Source organism: Paramormyrops kingsleyae, chromosome 18, assembly GCF_048594095.1.
Source record: "Paramormyrops kingsleyae isolate MSU_618 chromosome 18, PKINGS_0.4, whole genome shotgun sequence".
NCBI classification, from domain to species: domain Eukaryota; kingdom Metazoa; phylum Chordata; class Actinopteri; order Osteoglossiformes; family Mormyridae; genus Paramormyrops; species Paramormyrops kingsleyae.
In genome coordinates this window covers 1,720,350-1,744,683 of record NC_132814.1, presented here as the reverse complement: position 1 = coordinate 1,744,683, position 24,334 = coordinate 1,720,350, and the positions used below count along the sequence as shown (strand labels likewise).

General features: G+C 43.5%; 1 non-coding gene and 1 pseudogene across 1 annotated transcript; both read right to left on the bottom strand.

Moving 5' to 3' along the window:
* Positions 1 to 1,752: 1,752 nt before the first annotated feature.
* On the bottom strand, positions 1,753 to 1,868 carry LOC140579989 (U2 spliceosomal RNA; annotated as a pseudogene).
* Positions 1,869 to 1,972: 104 nt separating this feature from the next.
* Positions 1,973 to 2,084, bottom strand: LOC140580261 (U5 spliceosomal RNA). The gene has a single exon (XR_011984019.1). It is a non-coding gene; the product is annotated as a U5 spliceosomal RNA (small nuclear RNA).
* Between the last annotated feature and the right edge of the window lie 22,250 nt (positions 2,085 to 24,334).

The following is a 24,334-nucleotide window of genomic DNA, read 5'->3' as shown; positions in this document are numbered from 1 at the left end:
CGAAACCGTGGAATCCGCGGGATCGCGTCCTTAACGGACCTGGCCCCTTTAAGGGCCAGGCGTGTCCCGGTGAAGGGGCCGGCTGGCTCAGGCTTGGCCAGCGAAGCGGCGGGCAGACGGACTTCGGGCGTCCGCCTAGGCGAAGCGGCGGTGACGTCACCCGCGAACACCGCCGGGTGGAGAATCGGGTAGGGATTCTCCCAGCGTTCAGCAGGGCAAGCTGCGGAAAGGGAGACAGCCCCCAAAAAGACCTCCTGCGCGTCTTCCCGTCCTCTGCCTCTCCGCTTCTTCCGCGTTCTTCTCCGCGCTGAGGTAGGCGGAGGCAGGGGCACCACGGGCAGCTCGCTGTCTGGCAGCCCGCAGTCCAAAGCGACCTGCCTCAGCGATACCCTGGCAACCCCCTCCCGAAGCTGCCGCACGTTTTCGCGCACCTCCCCCGCAAGGTGCGCGTCTCCGGGCAGGGACATCTTCTCTAAGACGTCCCTGCTCCGGCTGGCTATAGCCCGAAGCAGGGGATCCTCCTGGACTTCGGGCTGGGTGAGCCAATATAACACCTCCTCGGTGAGGTCGAGAAATTCCGCCTCACCGATCTGGGGCGTCTTGTGGAGGAGTCCGGTCATTCTGTTATGATCGCGTGCAGCACGGATCGGGGAAGCAGGTGCACGGAAGCCAGGGATCGGGGAATACGGAGTTTAATGTCCAAAAACACAGAGCACGCAACAAAACAACATCACAACGTCAATGACCGGACTGGGGATACAAACGGGAACGCGGACTAAATACAAGAGACAAGCTAGACTTAACAGGACACAGGCGATCACAATTAGGGCTGAACACAAGGTAACGAGGTGGGCGTGGCACACATCAGGAGCGGACCATGACAGGACTACAACTATATGAAGTGTGGTGTTGATGTTTTGGACAAAATGGCACGCAAATACTCTGTACGAGCAGCAACACGCAGGTGGCCAGTTGCAGTGTTCTATAATATGCTGGACTTGGCGGCAGTGAATGCCTATGTGCTCTACAAGGCATGCACGGGGTACACAGGTACTAGAAGACGGTTTCTGCATCGTCTAGCCATGGAACTCCGAGGGCGATTCATGCAGGAAAAGGAAATGCAGAAAGAAAAGGCTTCTGCTGCTGCTGCTGCTACTATAGCCGCTGTTGCTGCTGCTGCTGCTCAGGCTGTTGTGCCAATGTCCTCACCCACATGGACAACGCAGTGCCAGGCACAGCAGAAATGCAACAAAAATCGCAGCAAGTTTCGCTGTGCAAAGTGCCACAAGTACACCTGCGCCAAATGTAGGGACCAGGATTACTGGGTCTGTACAGCGTGCAAATAAATAAATCACAAAAATAAATTTGTATTTCAATTTGACTCTGAATGTTATGTGTTTGGCTGTTTTTTTCATTTCATTTTTTAACAAATAAAACACATTCTTGTTCTAAAACATTCTGTGACAGTTTTTCTTTCATAATTGCAGTTTAGTCCGTGTGTGGGACATTTTGTGTGAATAAGGTACACAATCAAGTCACTGCTGTGAATGTTTCTCTGTGAGTTAGAGAGTTCCGGGCTGTAGGTGAATGGTGTGAACAACTGCAAATACCTTCCCTTGGAGAGTGTGAACGGGTAATTGGTGCGTTTACACAGCAATTACAGGAGGACAATGGACTGGCTCAAAATGCTAATTTGTCTCCAGGATTATTTTTTGTCAGTAAAGCTAGTGTCAAGCCATCTACTGGGCACACATTAGGTTTGCCGTGCCTTCCTCTAAAAAACCCGACGCAATCCAATGGCAAAAAGTGTTAAAAACTGATAAGAACAGATACTACACTTGATCTTAGCCAAAAGGCCGAAAAGCGATACCCACAAATTGCGCCCCGCCGGGCGTCGGCATGCGGGATGCCGACGGAGCTGGCGCGGCTCAGCCCTCACCAGCCCCTCACCAGCCGGGCCCAGTCTTCCTTTGACAGCAGCAGTGCTGTCAAACTCATCACTATAAACTCATCGCTATCCCTCTCCACGGAAATCGTTAGTAAAAGGTGAAAGATTTATACGGGATGAAGAGAGACCCGAGTCGATATGGGGCCGCTGCTTAGCGGGTCGCCGTTAGCCGGGCCTCCGTGACGCCCCCGCTCGGAGTAGAATGCCCAGGGGCGTCGCAGCCGCCGGCCTCGGGGCCCCGACTCCTCCCTGTCCTCCTGTCCTCTCAAAAAACAGCAATCATTTTAACAAACACGACGGAGAATTCAAAAGGCAAAGATGACGTCATGCCTTATCTCAGCACAGCTGTCCACCGCACAAACAGTGTGTCACCTTCCTTTAAAAAATAAAAATAAAAAAAAAACGGCGGGGAATGGGGGCCGCGCACGGACAGGGCCCCTCCCTCACAGCACATGCGGCTAATTAGCTGGCCATCCAGGGGCACTCAGTCTATTAATCACTCACTCACACAATCCATTTAATATGTGGTCCCCTCCATGGGGGACGTATCAAAACAACCATTTCATACCGAAACAAAATGTAAATCAGCTCAGATACATGAATAATATTATGCTTGTACTACTTACATTAAACACATAATCACAATCTAAAAGGCTGAAACATTTCCACACCATGCAAATCAATGCCAACACAGTACAATAAGACTTTCAAAGATAACATTAAACAAATAGAACTACCTGCAGAACTATTACCCTTTCCCTTCCTTCGTCAGCCGAGGAAATTCAACCTGCCACAGGAGTTGCTGACACGGTTTTACACCGCAATCATTGAATCCGTCCTCTGCACTTCTATAACTGTCTGGTTCGGCCCGACTACCAAATCTGACCTTAGAAGACTGCAGAGGGTAGTCAGGACTGCTGAGAGAATCATTGGAACATCCCTTTCCACTATCCAAGATCTATACTTATCCAGAGTGAGCAAAAGGGCTAAGAAAATCACCCTGGACCCCTCACACCCAGCACACTCCCTCTTTAATCTGCTGCCATCTGGTCGACGCTACAGAGCACTTAGCACCAAAACGACCACACAGGAACAGTTTCTTCCCCCAGGCAGTCCATGTCATGTACACTTAACAATGTCATGAACACTTAACAATACACGTGGTACACAAAACACAAAAATAAATTATTAAACACACACGCTTATTTATTTTTCATATTTGCACATATCAACATACCTATACAAACACATCATACCTGGTCATACTGGAATGTCTTGTTGCTATTTTGCACGCTACTTTGTATATCTGTATATAACTCTTTTTATTACCTGTGTCTTGTCTTGTCACTGTCATTCTGTTGCACTGTAGAGTTCTGTCACTATAACAAATTCCTCGTATTTGTTAACATACCTGGCAATAAAGCTTATTCTGATTCTGATTCTGATAAAATAGGAAAAGGGCAATAAGACCAGCAAATACAACTAGCAACTGCAATGGCGGAAGTGACGGAAGGGTCCAAAGTTTAGGATGATCGGACAGGCAGGACATGTAGGACAAGTAATAGAGGAATAACGGCAGAGAACTGGTGGCCAGGGTAGTAGAAAGTCAGACAGATTTAGACTGCCATAACAGGATGGAGATTGAGCGTAGGGTGAACGGGATAGGAGATGTAGGACAGAGCAGGACTGGTTTGGGTGAGATGGTCTGAGTAGTAGGTAGAAATTAGGATGGAGATGGTTTTAGTGTAGGCGTAACAGGTCAGTAGATGTCGGACAGAATGAAAAACCATCCGGTGGAGTGCCTGAGGCCGTCTGAATGTCTGGTTTAATAATAATAGAAGCTTCGTGGGGAAAACGCCTTTAGGTCTCCCCAGCTTGCTTTACGGAGAGTATGCTGTGCACATTGGGCTGCCTAGCTCAAGTACCCACCAAAGTGACCCTCTGATTACAGGCACACAGGCTTAGCCCACTGAGCCTCCTGCTGCTGTGGGTAAGATAGGTGAGATCGGTAGACACCTTCCTACCTGATCTGGTAACTCATTTTAGCTGAATTGGCATAAATAAACAGTGGCCGTAACGTTCCCGTTTGACCGATCGACACGAAATTTCTCTGGGGTACAGCCCTACATTAATGAGACAAATTTGGAAATGATTGGCTGAAGCATGCCTGAGATATAGCTGTCTGATTGAAATGGGCGAGGCAGCAGTAGAGTCAGGGTGTGGCTGGTAGCCATATCTTACCAAAAGTTTAAGTTTTTTTTCTAAATCTTTAAAAGGACTGTCTCCTGATTTGAATGACACCAGATTTATGTAGGTTGGGTGAAAATCCTAGGAGGTTAACGAAAAAACCCGTTTTCAGACAAATATAAATCAGGCAAAAACGCAAAGATGGAGAACCAAGTTCTATATGTAGTTGGATTCGTCATGACATAGTGAATTGGACTGGCAATAAATTTCAACTGTAGGCTTGGTAGTTCTGGAGAAATAGGCAGAAATGCAAATGGGCCGAGTAAGGTGTCCTTTATAGGGATGGCTGAGGGTCAGAGGACAAATATACCATCCAAATTTGGTTTGGATTGGTCTTTGATAAGCCTGTCAAATGGCTGCTTGATTTTGATTGGCTGATGGCGACCACTGTTTTAGGACTTATGACTGCCATTGTACGTGGCTGAGCTAATGCTGGGTCCTAGTATATATCTGCCAAATTTCACTTGGATTGGCCAAGGCAGTCAGGAGATATTGGCAGTTTTTTAGTTGTAGTGCCCCCTATTGACAAAATGCGGCCTGCCTTGGACCATGTCCTCAGAATGGTGTAACGAGGTATGATTTCAAATTTGGTCGAGGTAGGCCAAGGCATGGCCAAGTTATAGCAGTCAGACCAAAACGGGCCAAATTTGGGCATTGTTTGGGCGTGGCTAATGGCCGTAGGATACACAAATGTCCAAAAAAATTTTTAAATTCTTGATAGAGTTGATTCCTTTGACACCTCATTTGTCTGATTTGGTAGGACAAGCTAGGACTTTAAGGAAAAAGTAGGATTTGCAAATTATGCAAATTAGCCAGAAATCTAAGTAGGTGGAGCTTCATAATCCCATTGACTTTTTGGTAGGGCATGGCTGTCTGTATCAGCAGAAAAAAGAATTTCGATTGTAGGACTTATAGGACAGGAGATATCGACCGAAACGTGTTGGGGGTGCCCACATCTGACTGACTAGGACGAGTCGGAGGGGCTGAGTAGTGGGTAGGAATAGGCATCTTGCTGCCAAATTTGGTCAGCCTAGGACTTACGGCTGGGCATTCAATTTTAGGGCAGAAAAATAATAATAAAACAGAAAAATCTTAAGAAAAACAATAAGGTTCCATAGCACTACATGCTTTGGACCCTTAATTATGCACCATTAATATCTAATTACAATTATATGGCCAATAAAACAATTAAAATGTCACCTTATATGCATGCTATTAAAAACAGGGTTCTTGCAGGTATCAGTAAGTTAAATTTAAGAGCTTTTTAAGACCATTATGAGTAAAATGTAAGACCAACACGATGCATTACTAGAAACATTCGAATGATACCAGAAATTCTCATATTTTATGTCACTCATATCCTTAGTCCAACATCCACATATCATATGTGTTTACAAAGTGCTTGCCACTGGGGTTAGGCAATTTCGGTGGATGTGAGCTTACCTCAGGGGCCTGCGTGTTTGAGTAGACCGCAGCTTGCCTCTGGGATCAGGGTGCTTGGAGGGACAGCAGCTTACCTCTGTGGTTGGGCCGGTTGCGTGTTTGGGAGCTTACCTCTAGGGCCAGGGCGTTTGGTGGATGGCAGATTACCTCTGGGATCAAGGCGTCTGAGTGGATGAAAGCTTACCTCTATTATCAGGGTGTTTGGGTTTATGTCATCTTAACTCCTGGGTCAAGGCGCTTGGTTGGATGCAGTTGGTTGGATCAGAGCTTTACCTTTGGAATTAGGGCATTTGAGTAAATGACAGCTTAACTCTGTGATCATGGTGTTTGGGTACATGTCAGCTTACCTCTGGGGTCAGAGCGTTTGTGTGTAGGGCAGCTTATCACAGCTAACTCTCAATTAGTTTAACTGAATTTATCCAAAAATTATTATTATTTCTATACCTGACACACAAAATACTGTGATTTACATATAATGTGACGTGTTGTTAATGCAACCAGTAATCAGAAGACAGTGTGACATGTGCTGCACACCAGGGCAATTTCAGAATCCCTAATCAGATCTGTAGTTAACACCAAGTTATGGTAAACCAAGTGACGCCTATATACATGTATGGAAATCACACAATCGGAAAAATAGTTTACCGAAATATTAACAGAGGTATTTCTCACTCACTATCAAACACGATGTAAATTTTCCCTGTAGTAATTAATAGATTAATAGACACAAAAAACCCAGAGGCACACTAATGAAAACACAACGCAATGCTAGTACCAACTAGCAAGAACTAGCTAACCAGCTAAAAATTCGCAAGAAACTTCTAAATTATCGAAACTCAGCTACGGGTGAGGGTAAAATGCAGATTCCGCCGGACGTAAACAAGAGAGAAAATCGAGGAGCTCAGCATTGCGGTGCAACTGCGCAGTCAGTACAATACGGTTGTCCGAAATCGTATTGTTCTTAATGTTAACATTAATTTAATTGTTAATTTGTTAAACATGTGAAAATGTTGTATATATATTATTTGTTGAGCGTTCTCTGGTGGAGGATAATCTGCATTTTTCCCCTCTCTTGTCCCGTCAGACAGATGTGGATGTCCATGGCTACCAACGTCACTGTTTGTGTATGCCTGTTCCTGACGAATAAAATAAATCATAATAAATAAATATGTCTTTCACCAAACATGTCAGTATTTTATTGTAATTCTGTATTTCTGTAGATCTCATATCCAAGCACTATTGAACTGTTTTGGTGTTATCTGATTAAATTTTCTCATATAAGTACAGCTATACTGTACAGCTTGCAAGCACTCCTGTGAAATATCTAGCTTGTAGAAACGTGGTTGCCACTCTACAAGCCATTTTATCAGAATTAATACACAAATAAATGAAAGAAAAAGGATATTGCAAAGCATCTGTTATATTGAAACATGGAAGTGCTACGTAGAAATCCTGCCCCGGGACATGTGATAGGAAGCTCGCAATTTGTACTATACGAAAATGCATGAAAGTTCCCGGGGCAGAATTTCTAAATGTGCATTTCGCCCTGTACACTGTAACCATGGGGAAGCTGCCATCCATAATGTTCAACTAAAAGTCCACGGAAGTGGCACGTAGAAATCCTGCCCCGGGACATGTGATATACTGCTGGAAAGCTCGCAATTTGTACTATGGGAAAATGCATGAACGTGCCTGGGGCAGGATTTCTAAATGTGCACTTCGCCCTGTACACTGCAACCATGGGGAAGCTGCCATCCATAATGTTCAACTAAAAGTCCACGGAAGTGGCACGTAAAAATCCTGCCCCGGGACATGTGATATACTGCCGGAAAGCTCGCAATTTGTACTATACGAAAATGCATGAAAGTACCCGGGGCAGGATTTCTAGATGTGCACTTCGCCCTGTACACTGTAACCATGGGGAATCTGCCATAAATAATCTTCAACTAAAAGTCCACAGAAGTGGCACGTAGAAGTGAGGCCCCAGCACATGTGATATATTGCCAGGAAGGTCGGAATTTGTACTTTACGAAAATTCAAGATTGAAGATTGAAGATTCAAAAGGTTTATTCGTCACGTACACAGTTGTACACATACAACATGTAGTGGAATGTAACCCTGGTCACTCTGAGCAGCTGTGCATGATAAGAGAGTAACAAAATATAGAAAAAATTAGAAAAATAATAAGATAAAAAATATATGAAATGTTCTGCTGTACATTATCTATACATAAGTGATAGGTAAGAGGTATATAAGTGCAATGTACAAGAGGTCTGAGGTATGTGCCAATGATTTGGACAGTGTGAAGCAGTACCTAGAGGCATTGAGTATTGTCCTGATTTAGGAGCATTATGACCTGGGGGAAAAAGTTCTTCCTTAACCTTTCCGTTCTGGGGTGCGTTTCCCAAGACCATAGTTCAAACGAACGTTTGCAAACACTGTCATTAAGTTGCGTAGTTCAAACAACTCACGAGTTGTAGTTAGAAGCTTAGTACTGGGTAAATACGTCAGAGATGGTGGAAAATGCATTCTAAGAAGGGTATAGTCACCGTGTAAGTAAAAAATTTAATAATCTTTCATAACTAATAGGGAATAATTTAGCTCTACGATCATATATAATGTGAAGTTGTGTGAAAATGTAGTTTGAAACGTAATTGTTGTGTGGGTCTCTGGTCATAAGTACGGTAACTGTCGGTAGTGAGCAATAGGGACACCTTGCTGGGTGATGCGGGAAGAATCCTCTGTGTGACCCATCTGTACGTTGACGTCGAAATTCAACTCACCAGTGGCACTTGCACTCTCATCTAGCACATATTGTATTTTCTAGTCATTCTTTGGCTTCTTCTCATGTTTAGAAACATGTGTGAACAGTTTTGAGTCATTGTGTTTAAGTGATGACTACTGTATGGTGGCTGTGCTGAACTTCTGCAGCCTGTGTTTTCTATTTTGCATCAAAGTTCACCACAGTGCAAAATGTGTTTTGATGAATGGGAATGTGTTTAGAAGTTTTGCTCAAATCTGCAAATTGTATTTAAAGTTTCACCAAAAGAGTGATTGGTTCAATAAATGAGTTTTGGCAATTGGAAGTTTTGTTCCAAGAATGAGGTTTAGTCTTTTAGCAATTCAGAAAAACTGTAACAGAAACATAAGGCAAGGTAAACTTTAACTTACCAAAGCTCTTTGGGGCGGTCAAACCAGATGTGTCCAGTTTATACAGATACTGCACAGTTAGGGGTAAAAGGCTGTTATGGGCAGGGTTAATCAATTGTACAGTTGTGCTTAAAATGGGGTATAAAATCCTTCAAATACTACAAAAGTTATGTAAGAGAACTTTTGTTTTTTGTCTTGTAAACAAGTACACCTACTCTTACAGTTTTAGACTTAACAGGTTTTAAAGAATTTTATATTATATTATATTATATTATATTATATTAACATGACTATAGCGAATGTCTGTCAGCCCCTTTTGACAGAAGGGCCTTTTAGCTATGTTTTCACAGACTCTGAGCCTGAAAAATCAGGGGTAGAACTAATTTGAGATAATGCAAAAAACAATGTGAGAGGAATGGATGTGTGGTTGCAATGACAGATAACATCACACGGTATGTGTAAAAGTCATTTGAAGACTGAATTGTGTTACAGTGAAAAAAACCCACAACAGCACAATAAAGGGCAAGTGACTCAGGCAAAGTCAGTCAGAAGGGTGTGTGAACATGCTCGGCAAACTGGGTGATAAGTATAATGATGAATGCCTGCTCACCAGTAAGTTCATGCTTATTTCCTTACAGTATCTCTTGAGGAGGCCTGCCAATGGTGTGGACAGTTTCAAAATAAAGATGGTGACTGGGTGAGGAAAATTACTGTACTCATTTGATAGATGGGAAAAAATGGCTACTTGTCCTATACTGTATGTTGTTAATCCCACTGTAGATACTCTGTGATGGATGCCAGAGGTGGCAACACCGTGTCTGTACTGGCATGACCAAGAGCCAATTCAAACACAGAACAAATGTTAAATGGTATTGCACAGCTTGTGAAGAGGAATCTTCTTTATAAAAACGCAGCCACACTACAGTGGTATGCAAAAGTCTGCAACCACTTGTTAATTTAGCATTTTTTCCAACTTTTGACCTTTTATTTTTAACTCTTTCGTTGAGCCAATATATTTATTTGAAAACAGTGTTACAGGGGACACAGTAATAAAAATCAAGTTTTTATTCTAGCTTGGATTTACTTTTCTGAGTTTGTTTGTTAAAGCTCCCAGGTCGATTGTCTTATTGAGTAATATGCGTAATGTACTTCTCTGGCCAAAGGTGCAAAATAAATGAGTATACTTCATAGTAGAACAGACATGCGTCAAGATTTCTTCATGTTCGTGTAGGTGGCCTTGAAAAAGGACATTTTGTGTCTCAGTGATGGCTCAGTATCTGGTGGGCCACACTTTGTTCTTCATCACCTGCCTGCACCGTGTCGGCATTGAGTGAACCAATTTGATGAGGTGATCATGCCTGATAACATGATTCCAAGCTGCAATGAGTGACTCAGTCAACTCATGTTTTGATTTTGGATGTCTCTTGGATATCTCTAAAGCCACCTTGTGCCACAAGTTTTCAATGAGATTCAGATTGGGGGATTGGGCAAGCCACTCAATTGATCGATGTTGTTCTGACGCTTCCAGTTGATCACCTGTTTGGAGCAACGGCACGGTGCGTTGTCATCTTGGAACAGAAACCAGCTTGTAAACAGCTGCTGCACTGATGGCACCATACACTTTTGCAGTACTGTGATGAACTTGGTCCCACTGACCATGCCGTCAACGATGTGCAGACGTTCGACGCCACTGGCAGCCATGCAGCCCCAGACCATGACCTTCAAACGATGCTTCACAGTGAGGTTGAGTCACTCAGGCTTGAACTCCTCTCCAGGAAACCTCTTCACATAGGTGTCGGCCTGGCTACCAAACAGGCAGAAAGTGCTTTCATTGCCGAAAAGCACCTTTTCCCATGTTTCACATGTCCAGCATGACTTCTTCCGTGTCCGGTCAATCCGGTTGCACCTTTGGACATCAGTCATCAGTGGCTTGTTGCGTGCCTTGCAACTCTGCAGATCAAACTGCGGGAACCGGCAACAAACTGTTGATGAGGTGACACTGACATGACAGCTGTCTGACCACTCACGCAGTAGCTGAGGTGAGGTGATTGCTCAATGGAATGCGTCAAAGTGCATGATCCTAGCATGATGTTGATGCATGTGGATGACCAGACCGAGGCGTGTTTGCCACCAAACTCGCTTTCTTCTTTTGTAGAATCTTTACAACTGCTCTGTGACTGCAGCCGACTTTGTTAGTAATCTGGCAGCATGAAAATCCATGAAAATTTGTTGTTCCAAGGAATATTTCTTAAATAATAGTTTATTTTCATTTGTAATTCTTCATTCTGCAAATGCAGATTTATTTGTTTAATAAATGGTGTTGTTCACAAAACTACAAAAAGTAATGTGAGAACATAGTAATTCACTACATTCACTACTGTTCATGGCTTAAGAGCCATTTGTTAGACTGCACAACACAATTGTGAAAGAAGGTGAGAGCTCCCCTAGTGGCTATGGGAGTGTATTTCCATAGAGCAGATATTATGTGTGGCAGCCTCATTGCTTTTAGATCACAAGCTGGGATAGAAGGACAAATCAAATCAATTTGCTAATTTAATATTTACATTTTTTTTTATGCTTGATTTTTGGAAGCCCAAATTTAGAAACCCACCGCAACTGAAAATGGAATGCCACAGATATAAGTCTCTTCCATGTATTGTTAACCATTTGTTGGCCCAGAGTAACAGCTTTTTGGCTATGGATCTGTGTCAGCAATTGGAATATTACTGCCTTACATTATATGAATGCCATGAGAAATCCTACTCTATTAGGTACTTCAGCAGTTGCTCTATTTTGGGTGTGATGTTGATTTTCATCTAGCCTGGTAGGGAGGTTCAATGTACAAGGAAATTGGGTGGTTAGTGGCTAAATTATCACTCCAGCTGATAGAAATAAACTGTGTGTAGTTCTTGTGCCTGAGATGGCTTGTTATGAGAAGGATGCAGCCACATTGTAACAGGAAAACAAGCATTGAGAAAACACTTTTTTTTCTTCATTTTTCCATGGACATACATCTTTCAAGACACCACCAACGTAACCCCCATGGAATACAAACCAATAGATCGTACTTGGATCCGCTGCTGGAAATGCAGTCACGACTTAACGTCTCTGGGGTATTTATACTGTTGCCCTATTCAACACCATCATGGTGAAAGGTTAAAATAAAGGCAGTACCCTGTCATGCTATGCAAATATACATCAGAGCTATTGGTCTTCAGGAGAGTGGGCAGGTCCAGGAGCTGCAGAGTGAAACAAACTTTATAATCTGTGTCAATGAGCACTGCCTTGCTTGAAATGCTTACCTGGAAATTAACTTAAACGTGTATTACATATTACAGGAGAAATACTTAAAAATTTATTAGATTGGCTGGCTGGCTCTTGAAAGTAGGAACTGTAAATAAACTGACCTTAATGAGTATTATAGTCAGGTACATTGCAATTCATTCCACTTGAAAAGTTACAACTTAAGCTAGTTCAGTGTAAGTGTATAGCTCAGTAGTCTTAGTATGCGGGCTTGTAATCCAGAGGTTGCTGGTTCAAATCCAGCTTCAACTAGATACGTGCATGTTTATGGGCCCTTGAACCATAAAAAGTACTGAATTGCCATGTTCTCAAATGACTTTTTGTACATTTGTGAACAACACCATTTATTAAACAAACAAATCTGCATTTGCAGAATGAAGAATTAAAAATGAAAACAAACTATTATTTAAGAAATATTCCTTGGAACAACAAATTTTCATGGATTTTCATGCTGCCAGATTACTAACAAAGTCGGCTGCAGTCACAGAGCACTTGTAGAAATTGTACATGAGAAGAAAGCGAGTTTGGTGGCAGACACGACCTCAGTCTGGTCATCCACATGCATCAAAATCATGCTAGGATCATGCACTTTGACGCATTCCATTGAGAAGTCACAAGTTAACCTCACCGTGTCATGTCAGGGTCACCTCATCAACAGTTTTGTCGCCGGTGCCCGCAGATTGGTCTGCGGGGGTTGCAAGGCACGCAACAAGCCACTGATGACTGATGTCCAAAGGTGCAACCGGATTAACTGGACACGGAAGAACTCACGCTAGACATGTGAAACAGTGGGAAAAGGTGCTTTCCAGCGATGAAAGCACTTTCTGCCTGTTTGGTAGCCAGGCAGACACCTATGTGAGGAGGTTTCCTGGAGAGGAGTTCAAGCCTGAGTGCCTCAACCTCACTGTGAAGCATCCTTTGAAGGTCATGGTTTGAAGCTGCATGGCTGCCAGTGGCGTCGGACGTCTGCACATCTTTGACGGAATGGTAAGTGGGACCAAGTACATCACAGTACTGCAAAAGTGTATGGTGCCATCAGTGCAGCAGCTGTTTAAAGGCCGGTTCCTGTTCCAAGATGACAATGCACCGTGCCATTGCTCCAAACAGGTGATCAACTGGAAGCGTCAGAACAACATCGATCAATTGAGTGGCTTGCCCAATCCCCCAATCTGAATCTCATTGAAAACTTGTGGCACAAGGTGGCTTTAGAGATATCCAAGAGACATCCAAAATCAAAACATGAGTTGACTGAGTCACTCATTGCAGCCTGGAATCATGTTATCAGGCATGATCACCTCATCAAATTGGTTCACTCAATGCCGACACGGTGCAGGCAGGTGATGAAGAACAAAGTGTGGCCCACCAGATACTGAGCCATCACTGAGACACAAAATGTCCTTTTTCAAGGCCACCTACACGAACATGAAGAAATCTTGACGCATGTCTGTTCTACTATGAAGTATACTCATTTATTTTGCACCTTTGGCCAGAGAAGTACATTACGCATATTACTCAATAAGACAATCGACCTGGGAGCTTTAACAAACAAACTCAGAAAAGTAAATCCTAAGCTAGAATAAAAACTTGATTTTTATTACTGTGTCCCCTGTAACACTGTTTTCAAATAAATATATTGGCTCAACGAAAGAGTTAAAAATAAAAGGTCAAAAGTTGGAAAAAATGCTAAATTAACAAGCGGTTGCAGACTTTTGCATACCACTGTAGTGTGGCTGCGTTTTTATAAAGAAGACTCCTCTTCACAAGCTGTGCAATACCATTTAACATTTGTTCTGTGTTTGAATTGGCTCTTGGTCATGCCAGTACAGACACGGTGTTGCCACCTCTGGCATCCATCACAGAGTATCTACAGTGGGATTAACAACATACAGTATAGGACAAGTAGCCATTTTTTCCCATCTATCAAATGAGTACAGTAATTTTCCTCACCCAGTCACCATCTTTATTTTGAAACTGTCCACACCATTGGCAGGCCTCCTCAAGAGATACTGTAAGGAAATAAGCATGAACTTACTGGTGAGCAGGCATTCATCATTATACTTATCACCCAGTTTGCCGAGCATGTTCACACACCCTTCTGACTGACTTTGCCTGAGTCACTTGCCCTTTATTGTGCTGTTGTGGGTTTTTTTCACTGTAACACAATTCAGTCTTCAAATGACTTTTACACATACCGTGTGATGTTATCTGTCATTGCAACCACACATCCATTCCTCTCACATTGTTTTTTGCATTATCTCAAATTAGTTCTACCCCTGATTTTTCAGGCTCAGAGTCTGTGAAAACATAGCTAAAAGGCCCTTCTGTCAAAAGGGGCTGACAGACATTCGCTATAGTCATGTTAATATAATATAATATAATATAATATAATATAATATAATATAATATAATATAATATAATATAAAATTCTTTAAAACCTGTTAAGTCTAAAACTGTAAGAGTAGGTGTACTTGTTTACAAGACAAAAAACAAAAGTTCTCTTACATAACTTTTGTAGTATTTGAAGGATTTTATACCCCATTTTAAGCACAACTGTACAATTGATTAACCCTGCCCATAACAGCCTTTTACCCCTAACTGTGCAGTATCTGTATAAACTGGACACATCTGGTTTGACCGCCCCAAAGAGCTTTGGTAAGTTAAAGTTTACCTTGCCTTATGTTTCTGTTACAGTTTTTCTGAATTGCTAAAAGACTAAACCTCATTCTTGGAACAAAACTTCCAATTGCCAAAACTCATTTATTGAATCAATCACTCTTTTGGTGAAACTTTAAATACAATTTGCAGATTTGAGCAAAACTCTAAACACATTCCCATTCATCAAAACACATTTTGCACTGTGGTGAACTTTGATGCAAAATAGAAAACACAGGCTGCAGAAGTTCAGCACAGCCACCATACAGTAGTCATCACTTAAACACAATGACTCAAAACTGTTCACACATGTTTCTAAACATGAGAAGAAGCCAAAGAATGACTAGAACATACAATATGTGCTAGATGAGAGTGCAAGTGCCACTGGTGAGTTGAATTTCGACGTCAACGTACAGATGGGTCACACAGAGGATTCTTCCCGCATCACCCAGCAAGGTGTCCCTATTGCTCACTACCGACAGTTACCGTACTTATGACCAGAGACCCACACAACAATTACGTTTCAAACTACATTTTCACACAACTTCACATTATATATGATCGTAGAGCTAAATTATTCCCTATTAGTTATGAAAGATTATTAAATTTTTTACTTACACGGTGACTATACCCTTCTTAGAATGCATTTTCCACCATCGCTGACGTATTTACCCGGGACTAAGCTTCTAACTACAACTCGTGAGTTGTTTGAACTACGCAACTTAAGGACAGTGTTTGCGAACGTTCGTTCGAACTATGGTCTTGGGAAACGCACCCCAGAACGGAAAGGTTAAGGAAGAACTTTTTCCCCCAGGTCATAATGCTCCTAAATCAGGACAATACTCAATGCCTCTAGGTACTGCTTCACCCTGTCCAAATCATTGGCACATACCTCAGGCCTCTTGCACATTGCACTTATATACCTCTTACCTATCACTTATGTATAGATTATGTACAGCAGAACATTTCATATATTTTTTATCTTATTATTTTTCAAATTTTTTCTATATTTTGTTACTCTCTTATCATGCACAGCTGCTCAGAGTGACCAGGGTTACATTCCACTACATGTTGTATGTGTACAACTGTGTACGTGACGAATAAACCTTTTGAATCTTGAATCTTCAATCTTGAATTTTCGTAAAGTACAAATTCCAACCTTCCTGGCAATATATCACATGTGCTGGGGCCTCACTTCTACGTGCCACTTCCGTGGACTTTTAGTTGAAGATTATTTATGGCAGCTTCCCCATGGTTACAGTGTACAGGGCGAAGTGCACATTTAGAAATCCTGCCCCGGGCACGTTCATGCATTTTCGTATAGTACAAATTGCGAGCTTTCTGGCAGTATATCACATGTCCCGGGGCAGGATTTCTACGTGCCACTTCCGTGGACTTTTAGTTGAACATTATGGATGGCAGCTTCCCCATGGTTGCAGTGTACAGGGCGAAATGCACATCTAGAAATCCTGCCCCGGGCATGTTCATGCATTTTCGTATAGTACAAATTGCGAGCTTTCCGGCAGTATATCACATGTCCCGGGGCAGGATTTCTACGTGCCACTTCTGTGGACTTTTAGTTTAAGATTATGGATGGCAGCTTCCCCATGGTTACAGTGTACAGGGTGAAGTGCACATTTAGAAATCCTGCCCCGGGCACTTTCATGCATTTTCGTATAGTACAAATTGCGAGCTTTCCGGCAGTATATCACATGTCCCGGGTCAAGATTTCTACGTGCCACTTCCGTGGACTTTTAGTTGAACATTATGGATGGCAGCTTCCCCATGGTTACAGTGTACAGGGCGAAATGCACATTTAGAAATCCTGCCCCGGGAACTTTCATGCATTTTCGTATAGTACAAATTGCGAGCTTCCTATCACATGTCCCGGGGCAGGATTTCTACGTAGCACTTCCATGTTTCAATATAACAGATGCTTTGCAATATCCTTTTTCTTTCATTTATTTGTGTATTAATTCTGATAAAATGGCTTGTAGAGTGGCAACCACGTTTCTACAAGCTAGATATTTCACAGGAGTGCTTGCAAGCTGTACAGTATAGCTGTACTTATATGAGAAAATTTAATCAGATAACACCAAAACAGTTCAATAGTGCTTGGATATGAGATCTACAGAAATACAGAATTACAATAAAATACTGACATGTTTGGTGAAAGACATATTTATTTATTATGATTTATTTTATTCGTCAGGAACAGGCATCCATAAACAGTGACGTTGGTAGCCATGGACATCCACATCTGTCTGACGGGACAAGAGAGGGGAAAAATGCAGATTATCCTCCACCAGAGAACGCTCAACAAATAATATATATACAACATTTTCACATGTTTAGCAAATTAACAATTAAATTAATGTTAACATTAAGAACAATACGATTTCGGACAACCGTATTGTACTGACTGCGCAGTTGCACCGCAATGCTGAGCTCCTCGATTTTCTCTCTTGTTTACGTCCGGCGGAATCCGCATTTTACCCTCACCCGTAGCTGAGTTTCGATAATTTAGAAGTTTCTTGCGAATTTTTAGCTGGTTAGCTAGTTCTTGCTAGTTGGTACTAGCATTGCGTTGTGTTTTCACTGGTGTGCCTCTGGGTTTTTTGTGTCTTTTAATATATTAATTACTACAGGGAAAATTTACATTGTGTTTGATAGTGAGTGAGAAATACCTCTGTTAATATTTCGGTAAACTATTTTTCCGATTGTGTGATTTCCATACATGTATATAGGCGTCACTTGGTTTACCATAACTTGGTGTTAACTACAGATCTGATTAGGGATTCTGAAATTGCCCTGGTGTGCAGCACATGTCACACTGTCTTCTGATTACTGGTTGCATTAACAACACGTCACATTATATGTAAATCACAGTATTTTGTGTGTCAGGTATAGAAATAATAATAATTTTTGGATAAATTCAGTTAAACTAATTGAGAGTTAGCTGTGATAAGCTGCCCTACACACAAACGCTCTGACCCCAGAGGTAAGCTGACATGTACCCAAACACCATGATCACAGAGTTAAGCTGTCATTTACTCAAATGCCCTAATTCCAAAGGTAAAGCTCTGATCCAACCAACTGCATCCAACCAAGCGCCTTGACCCAGGAGTTAAGATGACATAAACCCAAACACCCTGATAATAGAGGTAAGCTTTCATCCACTCAGACGCCTTGATCCCAGAGGTAATCTGCCATCCACCAAACGCCCTGGCCCTAGAGGTAAGCTCCCAAACACGCAACCGGCCCAACCACAGAGGTAAGCTGCTGTCCCTCCAAGCACCCTGATCCCAGAGGCAAGCTGCGGTCTACTCAAACACGCAGGCCCCTGAGGTAAGCTCACATCCACCGAAATTGCCTAACCCCAGTGGCAAGCACTTTGTAAACACATATGATATGTGGATGTTGGACTAAGGATATGAGTGACATAAAATATGAGAATTTCTGGTATCATTCGAATGTTTCTAGTAATGCATCGTGTTGGTCTTACATTTTACTCATAGTGGTCTTAAAAAGCTCTTAAATTTAACTTACTGATACAGTACCTGCAAGAACCCTGTTTTTAATAGCATGCATATAAGGTGACATTTTAATTGTTTTATTGGCCATATAATTGTAATTAGATATTAATGGTGCATAATTAAGGGTCCAAAGCATGTCGTGCTATGGAACCTTATTGTTTTTCTTAAGATTTTTCTGTTTTATTATTATTTTTCTGCCCTAAAATTGAATGCCCAGCCGTAAGTCCTAGGCCGACCAAATTTGGCAGCAAGATGCCTATTCCTACCCACTACTCAGCCCCTCCGACCCGTCCCAGTCAGTCAGATGTGGGCACCCCCAACACGTTTCGGTCGATATCTCCTGTCCTATAAGTCCTACAATCGAAATTCTTTTTTCTGCTGATACAGACAGCCATGCCCTAAAAAAGTCAATGGGATTATGAAGCTCCGCCTACTTAGATTTCTTGCTAATTTGCATAATTTGCAAATCCTACTTTTTCCTTAAAGTCCTAGCTTGTCCTACCAAATCAGACAAATGAGGTGTCAAAGGAATCAACTCTATCAAGAATTTTAAAATTTTTTTGGACATTTGTGTATCCTACGGCCATTAGCCACGCCCAAACAATGCCCACATTTGGCCCGTTTTGGTCTGACTGCTATAACTTGGCCATGCCTTGGCCTACCTCGACCAAATTTGAAATCATACCTCGTTAATAATAATAATAATAATAATACATTTTATTTATAAAGCGCTTTTCAAGACACTCAAAGACGCTTCACAACACAATAGAATAAAATAGCACACAGTTTATAACATAAAATCAAACATTAAAAGCGATTTTAAACAGGTGAGTTTTGAGTTCTTTCTTAAAAGTAGGAAGATCAGAGCAGTCGCGGTGGGATTTGGGCAGTGAGTTCCAAAGGGTGGGGGCAGCGATGGAGAAGGCTCTGTCCCCCCAGGTTCGGAGCTTGGTCCTACAGGGCAGGGACAGGATGTTCGAGCTGGATGAGCGTAGGGAGTGAGATGGAGTGTGGTGATGGAGCAGGTCTGTGAGGTAAGAAGGGGCCAGGTTGTGGAGTGCTTTGAATGTGATGAGAAGGATTTTGAAGTGGATGCGCTGAGGGACAGGGAGCCAGTGAAGCTTTTGGAGGACAGGGGTGATGTGTTCACGTGAGCGGGTTTGGGTAAGGAGCCGGGCAGCGGAATTCTGAATATACTGTAGTCTGTTGAGAGTTTTGGATGGTGAACCGTAGAGGATGCTATTGCAGTAATCGATTCTGGATGTGATGAATGCGTGGATGAGAGTTTCAGCGGCAGAGAAGGTGAGTGATGGGCGGAGACGGGCTATGTTTTTAAGGTGAAAGAATGTAGTCCGGGTTATGTGCTTGACATATGAAAGAGTGGGATCTAGGAGTACACCGAGGTTACGGATGAGTGGGGATAGAGAGAGTATGGTGTTATCAAAGTGCACAGTGAAATGTAGTGAGGATTTGGTGATGTTGTGTGGACCGATGATGATGAAGTCTGTTTTGTCACTGTTTAGTTTGAGGAAATTATGATTCATCCAGTTTTTAATGTCTGTTAGACAGTGGGAGAGAGTGGAGTGGATGCTGGGGTTGATGGATGTTGTCGAGATGTAAAGTTTGATGTCGTCAGCGTAGCAATGAAAGCGGAGACCGTGACGACGAATGATATTGCCGAGGGGGAGGATGTAGAGAATGAAAAGGAGAGGACCAAGCACCGAACCCTGGGGAACCCCCTGCTGTACGGGGGCTATGGTAGATGAGCAATGATTAATGTGGATAAACTGTTGCCGATTTGTGAGATAGGACTGGAGCCAAAAGAGAGCAGAGCCGGTGATGTTCAGTAAATTTTTGAGGTGAGACAGGAGGATGGAGTGACTGATAGTGTCGAAGGCTGCAGTGAGGTCCAGGAGGATGAGGATGGAGAGGTGGCCAGAGTCAGAGGAGAGGAGAAGGTCATTAGTGATTTTGAGTAGAGCTGTTTCGGTGCTGTGTTTAGGACGGAAGCCAAACTGGAATGGTTCATAGAGACTGTTGAAAGTAAGGTGGGTTTGGAGTTGGGCGGCAACTACACGTTCCAGGATTTTAGACAGAAAGGGGAGGTTGGATATGGGACGGAAATTAGCACAGTTGTCGGGGTCGAGGGTAGGTTTTTTGAGAAAGGGGGTAATAGCAGCCAGCTTGAGAGACTGTGGAACAGAACCGGAGGAAAGGGAGGAGTTTATAATTTGGGTGATCAGTGTAGAGAGAACAGGAAGACAGGCTTTGATGAGAGGAGAGGGAATAGGGTCCAAGGAACATGTGGAAGTTTTAATGCCAGAAAAAAGTTTTGTCAGGTGAGCAGGGGAAATGGGTGTGAAATGAGAGAGCTGTTGATGGGGCGGAGGAGGATCAGGTGGAACAGCGTGGGAGGAGGAAAGGTCAATTGAACTGTAAACAGAATCTATTTTAGACTGAAAAAATTATTGAAATTGACTGCATTTGTCAGTGGTGAAGGAAGATGAAGTAGTATTGTTAGGCTTTAGGAGTGTGTTTATTGTGGAAAAGAGAGCTTTAGGGTTATTGGAACCTGAGTAGATGAGGTTGGAGTAGTATTTGGACCGGGCAGAGTTTAATGTGTCTTTGTATTGCTGTATGTAGTCTGTGTAAATTTGGAGATGAACAGTTAAACCAGATTTCTTGTACAGTCTCTCAAGCTGGCGCTTACGAGACTTCATTTGATGAAGCTCAGGAGTGTACCAGGGGGCAGTATAAGTGAAAGAGACGGTTTTAGTTTTGGTGGGGGCCAGTTCGTCAAGACAGTAGGAGAGGGTATTATTGTAATGAGTGACAAGTTCAGAAGGGTTATCAGACAGAGGGGAAGGGAAGGTAGGCAGTTTAGAGGAAAGAAGAACAGAAAGAGCAGAAGTGTCAATGGATTTTAGATTTCTGAAGGTTATTGTACGTTTTGCTTTATGGGCTGTGAGTGGGATTTGTATGTTAAAAGTTATGGCAAAGTGGTCAGATATGCAAAGATTATGGCTGGAGAGATTGTTTATTGTGGGACCATTGGAGCAAACCAAATCAAGAATGTGACCATGAGTATGAGTGGGGAAATTAATATATTGAGTAACCGGACAGTTTGAAAGCAGTATATTCAAATGAGTGAAAGTTTGAGAGAGAGAGAGGGGTTAATTTAATGTCTTTTTTAAAAATAACAGCTGTGCCGCCGCCACGCCCTTTAGAACGGGGGTTTTCAACAAAAGTGAATCCAGGGGGTGTGGTCTGATTTAGGGAGAGATAGTCCAAAGGTTTATGCCAGGTTTCAGTCAAACAGAGAAAATCCAGTTTATTGTCTGTGATGTATTCATTTAAAATGAGTTCCTTATTGCTGAGGGAGCGGGTGTTGAGGAGGGAAAAGTTCAGATGACGTGAATTTGCAGTGAGTTGTGATGCGCGAGGAACAGGGCGGAGGTTGGACCGACTCACGTATAGGTTGTTGTGATGACGCAATGCGGAAGTATCAGAGCGGTAGGACCAGATGGACGGGATGGCGTCCACAGTTGAGCTGTGGTAAGAAAAAATACGACCAGATGTGAAGGACGGGAGCTGCGGAGGAGTCCAAGCTGTTGGAGAGAAGCAGCGCAGTCTGGGAGGCAGCGGTTGTTGAGCTGGCGAAGGGTAGAGGCGGAGTACTGCAGGAACGGCGGCATTCTCAAACACTGCAGTGGCCCCACAAACTCCCCAGGCTGCAGGTCAGCAGACAGCTCCTCGGGGGGGTGGAAGCCGCTGCGTCCAGCGCTCCTTCGCCCTCCGTAAAATGGCCCTTCGTCTTCCTCACGGTCCAGGAATTTACGGAGCTGCCGAAACTCCTCTGCCGTCTGCTCCTCCACAAAGCAGCCCGTGGCTCGAACCGAGCTCCCACACCTCCACCACGGAGGACGGCAAAACAGCCGATCTCGTGAAGGCGACAGCGAGAGCCCGCGTTTGGCAGGTACAGCTTTACAAAAAGTGTTATCCAGGTAAGTTTGTAAAGCGTTATAAAGTAATAAAACAACTCCCGATAAAACTGAATAAAACTAGGTAAAACAAATAAAACTGAATAAAACTCGAAAAACAAACAAGCCGCAGAGCTTCAAAACATACACCGGAGAGCAGCGGCAGTCAAACACGCCAGCATTTCCCAGTTACACCATTCTGAGGACATGGTCCAAGGCAGGCCGCATTTTGTCAATAGGGGGCACTACAACTAAAAAACTGCCAATATCTCCTGACTGCCTTGGCCAATCCAAGTGAAATTTGGCAGATATATACTAGGACCCAGCATTAGCTCAGCCACGTACAATGGCAGTCATAAGTCCTAAAACAGTGGTCGCCATCAGCCAATCAAAATCAAGCAGCCATTTGACAGGCTTATCAAAGACCAATCCAAACCAAATTTGTCCTCTGACCCTCAGCCATCCCTATAAAGGACACCTTACTCGGCCCATTTGCATTTCTGCCTATTTCTCCAGAACTACCAAGCCTACAGTTGAAATTTATTGCCAGTCCAATTCACTATGTCATGACGAATCCAACTACATATAGAACTTGGTTCTCCATCTTTGCGTTTTTGCCTGATTTATATTTGTCTGAAAACGGGTTTTTTCGTTAACCTCCTAGGATTTTCACCCAACCTACATAAATCTGGTGTCATTCAAATCAGGAGACAGTCCTTTTAAAGATTTAGAAAAAAAACTTAAACTTTTGGTAAGATATGGCTACCAGCCACACCCTGACTCTACTGCTGCCTCGCCCATTTCAATCAGACAGCTATATCTCAGGCATGCTTCAGCCAATCATTTCCAAATTTGTCTCATTAATGTAGGGCTGTACCCCAAGAGAAATTTCGTGTCGATCACGGCGGACGTCGGGACCACGGCGGCAGGAATGACGTCGGTGGACCTTCCCGGATGTCGACGGCCGGCGGATCTACGAGGAAGCCCTTCAGCGGGCCGTGGCTGGTAGCAGGCGGTGGCCTGCGTAATACCGCCCGGTTCTGCTGGAGGGCCGAAGGGGAGGTGGGCACCTTCCACGACCGCCTGGCCTTCATCCAGGAGGTGGCCTTCGGGGAGCTGGGCCTCCGCATGGAGGACATCTTATCAGCAGCAGGAGGAGGAAGAGCGGTGCATCCCCCCGGAGGAGGAAGAAGAGCAGAAGGGAGGCGGAACCCGACGCATCCAGCCCTCCGGCTGCCACCTTGCCAGCATTAGCGGCCGGGGACCAAGGCCGAGAGTCCCCCCTCCATGATGTTGGGGGCCCCCCATCTGGTGTGGGACCTGGGACAGTCCCCTGCGCCCCCCCAGGAGTACAGTGGTGTGCAAGACAAGGCCAATGAACAGGAGTACCTGGGGGGGCTGGAACTGGGGGGCCTTTTGGGGTTGACTGAGGAGGGGGGGCAGTAATGCGGTATTGTTTTTAATATTGTCACCTTGAATGTCAGGGGATTGAGGAACGTTTTAAAGCGCACATCTGTTTTTAATCAGCTGGCATCTTCTCCCTTCAGCATTTGTTTTCTGCAGGAAGTCCACCTCCGGGACCAGCGGGACGAGGCTCTCTTTTTACGACAATGGAAGAGGGGTAGATCCTACTGGAGCGCAGTGGTGGACAGTAACGAAGTACAAGTAATTCGTTACCGTACTTAAGTAACTTTTTAGCGTATCTGTACTTTACTTGAGTATCATTGTTTTGTGAGACTTTATACTTTGACTCAACTACATTTCGAAGTGGGAAACCTTACTTTTTACTCCACTACTTTCCTAAAACCTGTCGTTTCTTTTTACGTTCCACAACATACATGCGTAACCAGTGACAGGTCAAAATAAGTACGCGCGCTCCGCAAGTGTACCAATCAGAACACGTCGTGTTTCGTGCAGTTTGCGCGCTTTACTGTCTATGGCTGCTGCCTGCCTGCTTCTTTTCGCTGTCACGTTTATAGCCAACGCAATAATGAAAGAAGCGGCAGACATTGAAATTGAGCACCCATGGCCATATTTAAGCGAATTTTTTGAAGTAGTGGAAAGGAAGAACGAG